Source organism: Cajanus cajan, chromosome 7, assembly GCF_000230855.2.
Source record: "Cajanus cajan strain Asha chromosome 7, NIPB_CcT2T_4, whole genome shotgun sequence".
NCBI classification, from domain to species: domain Eukaryota; kingdom Viridiplantae; phylum Streptophyta; class Magnoliopsida; order Fabales; family Fabaceae; genus Cajanus; species Cajanus cajan.
In genome coordinates, this window is record NC_138523.1 from 37,448,151 (window position 1) to 37,457,977 (window position 9,827).

At 28.4% G+C, this 9,827-nt stretch overlaps 1 pseudogene; it reads right to left on the minus strand.

The window, feature by feature from the left end:
* Positions 1-5,723: 5,723 nt before the first annotated feature.
* On the minus strand, positions 5,724-6,416 carry LOC145949998 (secreted RxLR effector protein 161 pseudogene; annotated as a pseudogene).
* Between the last annotated feature and the right edge of the window lie 3,411 nt (positions 6,417-9,827).

Here is a 9,827-nt window from a genome sequence, read left to right on the forward strand (position 1 = left end):
ATTTTGACCTCAAATTCGGAAAATATTTTAAAAAACGGAAAATTGTAGGCAAGTTCTGAAAACCTACGAACAGGATAATCCAGTTCGTGTGAAATAAATTTTTCATGACGCGCACCATTTTCAGTCCAAATGACTTTCATTGACCAAATATCATTATTAAGCCGCAAGAAAAGTGGAAATAGTCATATGATTTTCTTTTTATCATATATTTATATTTTATCAACTTTTCATTAGATTAATACCTTTTATTGTTAATATACAAAAGGATTTTTTATTATTTTTATTTTTATTACTAGTTTTTTTTAATAACGTTAAACATAAAAGAATAATTTTTCCTAAAAATACTTTCTTAATTAAATGTTTTTAATGGAGTTTTTTTTGTTTTATATTCATAAGTAATAAAAAAAAAACTTCAAAGACATGACGATAACCAGGATTAATAACACAAATACGATAAGCAGGATACTAAAAAAAGACGATAAACAAGATCTCGTGTGAAATAACAATTTCATAATGGATACCTTTTATTTTTCAATCCAAAACACCAAATGTACTTTCATTGACTCAACTTCATTATTTAATTATTTATTGAGCCGCAAGAAAAGCGGAAAAGCTTCTTGTCTATGGAACTTTCTTTTAATTAAAAATTATTTTTACTATAAAATTTACCGTAGGTTATACTCTTCAATTTAGAAGTACAGATATTATACAGAAGTAACAGAACTATTTTTTTATGTTTAAAAATATAAATAATTTTAATATAATAAAAAAATTAAGCTTTTTTTTAAATTGTTATAATATTTTTTTACACTTCTACTACTAAATGATACAAGTATTATATTATTTTCTTTTATTTATGTTAAAATGCACACTCTCTCTCCTTAATAAATTCAAAAATATTGTATTTTACAAAAATTATTATTTTAAAAACTCATTATGAAATACATGAAATTTAATTATATATTTAAACATTGTTATTTTAATTATTATGTTCATAAACTAATATATTTCAAAATAATCAAATAATATATAAGCAAAATTAAATTAAATACAAGTATTAAATTAGTTTTAATTGATGTTTTAATAGTACTTTATCTGTATAAATATTTAAATAATCCGATAGTTTTCTTATATAGTTTTAATTGTTATACCTAATATATGTTTATTAAACATTGAATTTTTTTCAAAAGAATCAATTTATATTAAAAAATCTATTGTTAAATAAAACATAATTTTTAAAAAATAATACTTGTAAAATTTTCTATAATCTTGTAAAATATACTTTCTTGAATTCTAGTCTCACTTACGAGGCTTTGATTATTGGCTTAATATCAAGATTGAAGTGGAAATATATATGTTAAATTTTTATTAATAAAAAATATTACAATAATCATAATGGAATCAAACTTATTTATTAGTCCTCATGCGTCTATCTTAACTTATGACGTTTATCTTAACTTATGACTTAATGATTACAATAAATCTAAAATCTAATTTATATGCTCTAATTTTCTTTTTATAAAATTTAATATAATATTTATGAGGATGAAATATTTAAAATCACATTTTTCAACAACACCTCTAAATAAGATATAAAATTAAGTTTTATAATAAATTTATAAACTTCATCTTTTATGAAAGTTAACATGTTAAACATTTAAAAAATATGTGATTTTAATATATTATAAAAAATTTAATATAATAATAAATAGTTGTTATTTTATTTAAATAGGTCAATCTTTTATATTTATAGAGCTTTTTCAATAATTTAGAATCTCATTTAACTAAATAAGTTTAAATAAAAACTTAAATCTTGGAGTAAAAAAATACTTAAATCTTACTTATTTTCTAAAATAATCTACACTATACCTGAGATATGAACTTACCGAGTGTTTCGAGATAATTTTTTTTTTGTTCGTTCCTGGAATATCCACCGCTGTTTCAAGATAATTTCATCTTACATGTAAATTATGTTGCATAATCTTACATATCTTCTTATTTGATTAGATATATTTTTTTGATTAGAATAATTACAATGACAACAATGTTTACAACGAAGTTAGAATATAAAATCTTGTATGTATTATTTTAACTTTTCACTTGACCCAGAAATTTTAAGATCTATATATATATATATAGAGAGAGAGAGCATATCAAGTGAGAGAGAATTTATTATGAGAGATGAGAAAGTTGAATTTGGATTCTCTCCTGCAATATTCTCTCTCCAGCATCCCTCCTGTAACATTAATAGTCATTAGATATATCTAATGACTCAAATTTAATCTTATAATTAATATAACTTTTTAAATGATTAAATTTGAGCCATTAGATATATCCAATGACTATTAATATTGCAGGAGAGAGGCTGGAGAGAGAATATTGCAGGAGAGGATCCAAATTGTAAAATATAACCTTTAGATTAATTTCCTCTTACTTGATTAAACCTCAAATTTTCTCACTTGATTAATTATTTTAACTCTCTCATCTCTCATAATAAATTTTCTCTCATTTGATATGCTACCTATATATATATATATATAAATTTAATAACTTAAATATATAAAATATTAAGTTGAATTCATTATTTGTTTGATTATTTGAGCATTGAAATTCTAGAAGGAAATACCTTGGTCAGTCATTGCTATCTAGCTGATTATTTATTTTAGTGAAAATGAAATTAAAAAATAGTTACCATAAATTGATGAGAACGGGGTTTACGTCAATCAGATGCAGAATCTAAAGTCAAATATATAGAATTTTCAGAAAGTTTGAATTTTGTTTATTAATTTATATAAACGCCGCAGGTTCGATGGAGCCACTTAGGATCTATGTAGATCAGCGCTTATATAATCCGAATAGACGAATACAATATCAATATTATAAGACGCTATAATAATAATAATAATAATATGTAAACACTTTCATATATATTTCGAACGCTTCGTTATTAATTAACCTAATAACAAATTAGTTTTTTCATCCCTCTCTTCTTGCATCATTAAATCATATTTTAATTTTATGCACAGTTCCCTTCAAGGCTTCAGCGACCATGCATGCATTGTGCAAACTCAAAGAGACACAAAAGCACACGTAAGCATGCATATCACGAAGAAAATTGTTGACGTACGTTGACAATGTCATACATTCATAATTAATCATGCATGCATATATAGAAATATAATGTCACGGGTGATAAACGCGGTTTTGCTTGCTTAATCATGGCAAATGTAATACTTGAATGACTTGAATCATATACGTAATTAATTTCCACCTCTTTTTCTCTCTTTTCTTTCATTCTATCATTTTCATATGTTATGATTCTATGAATGAATGGATATAAACGTTCTCTTAGCCGTGGAATAATTATTTTCCTTCCCGATTAAGGTTTTCTCATACCAGTTATCAAACTGACTTTGCCCAATTAATATACAGAGAAATTGTACAGTACCCACTATAATTGTGGGGTACTGGAACAGTCATTTTATTTTTATTTCTTTTTATTATAATTACTCTTTTTATTTTTATTTTAATTTAATATTTTAATAATTTATCTGTATAATTTTTTATATTTTTATATTATTTTTATATTTTTTAATTTATATCTTAATGTAGCATCTATTATAATTAAAAAGTTTTATATTAATATTTTGTTAATATGTTTTAATTTTTCTTTGATGATAATTTTTTTGAATTTATAGTATAAATTAGGTTTTTCGTTGTATTATTTGTTTTTTTTTATTTTAATGTTTTTAAAATATTATTATAGTTTTTTATTTTTTATTTTTAATTTTATCACATATAAACAAAATTTATTATGAAAATTGACCTTTTGATTATTTTTTTTTTGAATTAGTCTTTTTGATTGATTCATCTTATACAAATTTTTAATCTAGAATTTATGTTATTCTGAATTTATTTTTTAAAATTTATTTGTTCACATAATTTAATGTACCAAAACTCTTCAATTTTCATGGGTATCATAGCAGCTCCCTAATATATATACATGTATAACATGGGTCATATTACTTTTATTCACACTTTTATATATCTATATATATATATTTTTTTCTTTCTATATTTGCGTTTATTTTTATCATCACGTCACTTAATAATCTCGTACTTTTCTTTTTCTATTCATGCATATAATATATATCAATTTGTAAAAATAGTTATAGCTAGAAAAGAGTTGTATAAATTTTCTCTAGTTAATATTAATATTACGTTTTACCTAATTTTATATTTTAAAAACTAAGATCTATAAATATAAAGTTTCATGCTAATGTAACTCTAAAACCCATGTAGAATGAAAAAAAAAACTTGGTTGGGGATATATTACTAATACTAAAAGCAGTTAATAAGTTTTCCAATAAAAATTAATTGTTAACGAAATTGATAGATATTTTAAGCTAATAACATATTTTTTATAAATAAAAAAATAGCTCATATTTATTTTATACATTCGAATCAAATTCAATACCAAAGTTTACAACAACTAACACAATATGTTTAATCAACCGCGACTTAGATCCCTTTGTTGTTGACCAAGCTGATTGTATAAATAATATTAATTGAAAAATTTAAGTATACTTTTGTATCTCATAATAATATCGTTCTATGTTATTTTGTATAGGTTAAAAAAAACAAATAAATAAATAAAAGATAATAATAATTTTACAAAATTAATTATATGATTAATTTTTTTTATTAAAAGCGGTTCAATATACAAAAATTACTTCCTACATAATAGTATTAAGGGTATAAATCAAAAAATTGGTAATTAATACTATACTAAAAAGTTAACATAATATTTTTATTAAATACGGAAATTATTATGAGACGAGGAAGTATATAAAAAAAATTGTTGGTTATTTTACTTGCACTAATTTGTATTAATTTGAGGCACAATGTGGGTGTAATGTAAGTTCTATGATTTTCTAATACATCAATTATAGAAAATTAAAGGATCTTTGAAATTCATGATACTCACATAATAATAAGAAAGTGTGTACCTTTCTCCATAGTAGAAAACTCCTTTAATCCTCAGAGTGCTTTGATCTTCTTGAGAAGAGAACCAAGATTTCACTCCCTTTGACTTTTCTTTCTACTCTCTCTATCTTTCGTGATGGCTAGGGTTTGAGAGAATACTGTGGACCTTGTCTCACATTAGTGGATATTTATAATCCCTAAAGATTGTTATTTCCATCAAATAACAATTATTCTCATAAATGCTTCATTAAACTCATTTATGATTTAGTCTTTAATTATTTAATTATTTATTTATTAGTCTCTTTATATATTACATATTTCCCACATGTGACATAATTATCTTACATTCTCCCACTTGACTCATGTGACATTTCTCACAATGGACAAATAAATAAATTAATTAAATTAACATAATGTGCATTAAAATGACTAAATCATTTTATGCATTGGATTCGTCATAATTTCATATTTAAAAATATGAACTAATTTGAGTCATGGCGGTTGTACATCAGTTTAATCGACATAGTCCCTTCCATGTACTACAAACAAGTCTTCTTCTTAATATGATCATTAATAAGGAGCACATACTTGGTCCAAATTTATATCTTTATTCAAGATGACACCTGTTTACATTACTCTAACACAAATATGCATAAAACCATAGAAAATAGGTACTCATAAACATATCATTGATGAGCTCAAAATGTCAATCACTTAATATAAAATAAACATGATACTCAACAATCATTAGTAACAATAATGCCCATATTTTTAACATGCTCAATAAATGTTTTGGGCGGTAATCCCTTTGTTAAAGGATCAGCTATCATAAGATTTGTGCTAATATGTTCTATTGACACTCTTTGTTTCTGAACTTCCTCCTTCACGGCAAAGTACTTTAACTCCATATGCTTAGCACCCTTAGAGTACTTGTCGTTCTTAGAAAAAAATATTGCTGCAGAATTATCACAATACATTTTCAACTGCTTAGCAATACTGTCGACAATTCCAAGCCCTGAAATAAAGTTCTGCAACCAATTAGCCTGAATTGTAGCCTCAAAACATGCTACAAATTCAGCTTCCATAGTCGATGAAGCAACAACTGTTTGTTTTGCACTCTTCCATGATATTGCTCCTCCAGCTAAAATAAATACATAGCCAAGAGTGGATTTTCTTGAATCCACACATCCAGCAAAATCAGAGTCTGAATATCCAATCACCTCAAGGTGATTAGACCTCCTATATGTAAGCATGTGACACTTTGTTCCCTGTAAGTATCTCAGAACTTTCTTTGTAGCTTTCCAATGTTCCATTCCCGGATTACTTTGATATCTTCCTAACATTCCAGCTGCAAAACTTATATCTGGTCGAGTACAAATCTGAGCATACATGATACTCCCAACAACTGATGCATACGGAATTGCTTCCATTTGTTTTCGTTCCAAGTCATTTTTAGGACATTGAGTGAGACTAAACTAATCTCCTTTCTGAATTGGAACAGGCGATGCTGAGCACTTTTCCATCCTGAATCTCTCTAGTACTTTATTGATATATGCTTTCTGAGACAAGCCTAATAGTCTTTGTGATCTATCTCGAAATATTTCTATTCCTATCACATAGTTTGCCTCGCCCATATCTTTCATTTCAAAGTTACTAGAGAGAAACTTCTTAGTCTCATGAAGAAGACTAAGATCGTTAGTTGCAAGCAAGATGTCATCAACATATAGAATTAAAAATATAACTTTACTCCCACTGACCTTCAAATATATGCATCGATCAACAATGTTTTCTTTAAATCCAAAGGAAACAATGGTATCATTAAACTTTAAATACCATTGGCGGGAAGCTTGCTTAAGTCCATATATTGATTTCTTTAATTTGCACACCATGTGTTCCTTTCCTTCAACCGAGAACCCCATTGGTTGGTCCATGTAAACATTCTCCTCTAAATTTCCATTTAGAAAGGCGGTTTTCACATCCATTTGATGTAGCTCCAAGTCATAATGGGCTACTAATGCCATGGTAATTCTAAAAGAATCTTTTCGTGAGACGGGTGAAAAAGTCTCTTTGTAATCAATGTCATCCTTTTGAGTAAAACCCTTAGCAACAAGTCTAGCCTTGTACCTTTCAAGGTTGCCATCAGAGTCACGTTTAGTCTTAAAGACCCACTTACAACCAACTCTCTTGCAACCTTCTGGCAATTCTACAAGGTCCCAAACATCATTTTGTTCCATGGATTTCAATTCTTCTTTCATGGCATTTAACCACTTTTCAGAATTATCACAACTTACAGCTTGTGAAAACGAAACTGGATCATTCTCATTAATACTTGAGTCAGTTTCTAACTCATGTAGATATACCATATAGTCATTCGAAATAGCTGGTCTTTTTTCTCTTTGTGACCTTCTTAATGCTATTTCTTGTGGTTGTTCTACAATAGGTTCATTATGAATCATGGGTTCATTCTTGTGTTGCTCTTCTTCATTGTTGTTTGACTCAACAGTTAGAGGAACACTTACTTTATTGCCAGAGGCATAAGTCAAAGGAACTTGCATTCTAACTTCTTTGACTTCCACTTTCTGTGGAATTGTACTCCCACTAACTTCACCATTTTCAATGAACCTTGCATTTCCAGTTTCAACAATTCTCATATTATGATTAGGACAATAAAACATATACCCCTTTGATTTTTCTGGATAACCAATGAAATATCCACTGATTGTTCTTGCATCCAATTTCTTTTCTTGTGGATTATAAATCCTTATTTCTGCCTGACAACCCCAAACATGTAGGTGCCTTAAACTAGGTGTCCTACCAGTCCACAGTTCAAAAGGTGTCTTTGAAACTGCCTTACTAGGAACCTTGTTTAACAAATACATGGCAGTTTTCAAGGCATACATCCACAAATATATGGGTAAAGTTGAATTACTTAACATACTCCTAACCATGTCCATTAATGTTCTATTACGCCTTTCTGATACACCATTTTGTTGTGGTGTACCTGACATTGTATATTGAGCACAAATGCCACGTTTCTGAAGAAGTTTAGCAAATGGACCTGGGTGTTGCCCAGTTTCATTATATCTTCCATAATACTCACCACCTCTATCAGATCTTACAACTTTCACTTTTTTGTCTAATTGCCTTTCTACTTCATTCAAGTAAATTTCTAAGGCATCGACTGCTTGAGATTTCTCATGCAATAGATAGACATAACCATAAAGTGAATAGTCATCTATAAAGGTAATGAAGTATTTTTCCTTTCCTAAAGAATTGACATCAAAAGGACCACATATGTCGGTATGCACAATTTCAAGAAGCTGAGTGCTTCTTGTAGCTCCTTTATTTGTATGTTTTGTTTGTTTTCCTTTAATACAATCCACACAAGTATTTAGATCCGTAAAATCTAGATTTGGAAGAATTTCATTTTTTATTAATCTTTCCATTCTTTCTCTAGAAATGTGACCTAAACGTCTATGCCACAAGAAAGCAGAACGTTCATTTACTAAACTACATTTAGTACCAATGTTATGATGCAGAGTCAAGAGGGTTTCATCATACAAACCATCTAAATTCAATTTATATAAACCACCACAAAGAATACCAGTACCAATGAGATGATTACGCTTAAATAAACTGAAACATCCATTACCAAAAGTAAAAGAGTATTCAATAGCATCAAGTTTAGATAATGAAACTAAATTTCTAGATAAACTAGGTACATAAAGAGTTTCCAATAAATCTAAATGATGTCCAGTGTTAAGGATTAAACGATAAGTCCCAACTGCTTCCACTGGAACTTTCACTCTATTCCCCATGAAGACGAACTTCTCATTTGGGCTTATGGTTTGGATTGTAGTGAATCCCTGCATCGTATTAGAAACATGAGTCGTACATCCAAAATCAATCCACCATGTATTATGGGGAACTTCAGTTAAATTTGACTCAAAACATACATAAGCATTAAGCTTACCTTTCTTTTCAAACCAAGCCTTACGTTTTGGGCAATCCTTCTGGAAGTGTCCAGATTTCCCACAAAAATGGCAATTATTACCCTTTGATGCTTTCTTCTGGATTGGTACAGATGCCTCATTAATCTTTAATGGCTTTTTGCCCTTATCATGTTTCTTAACAAACTTCTTTCCAGCTCCTTGATTCCCTTGGTGGCTTACATAATGAATTGAGTGACTTCCTTGATTCTTAAGTCTCGTTTCCTCCTGAACCAACATACTATGCAATTCATGCACATTCCATTTGTCTTTCATGGTATTATAGCTCGTTTGAAACGGCCCATACTCAGTCGGTAATGAGTTAAGAATAAATTGTTCAAGGAAATTCTCATTCACAGCCATTCCCAAGGACTTAAGTCTTGCTACAATATTTGTCATCTCAATGACATGCTCATGCATAGTACGTGAACCATCAAACTTCATGGTGGTTAGTGTACTCATTAGTGTCCCAGCAAGAGACTTATCAGCTGTTTGAGAGCGCTCTCCCACAAAACCCATAAATTCTTTAGCACTTTCAGTTTTGGGTAGAGTTGTCTTAATACTGTCAGCAACAGTCATTCTCATGAACATAAGGCAGAGTCTGTTAGACTTTTCCCAAGCTTTATAATAGGCTTTTTCTTCATTACTACTAGAATCAGTAATAGTAGCAGGCTTCTCTTCCAATATAGCAAGGTCTTGATCCAAAACACCGAGGTGAAATTGGACTTGCTCATTCCAGTCAGAGAAATTAAGCCCATTAAAAATTGGAACAGACGCTACAAGAGAATTTAGTGAATTGGGAACAGATACTGCATAATAAATTTTTTTTTATATGAGTGTTTTGAGACATAA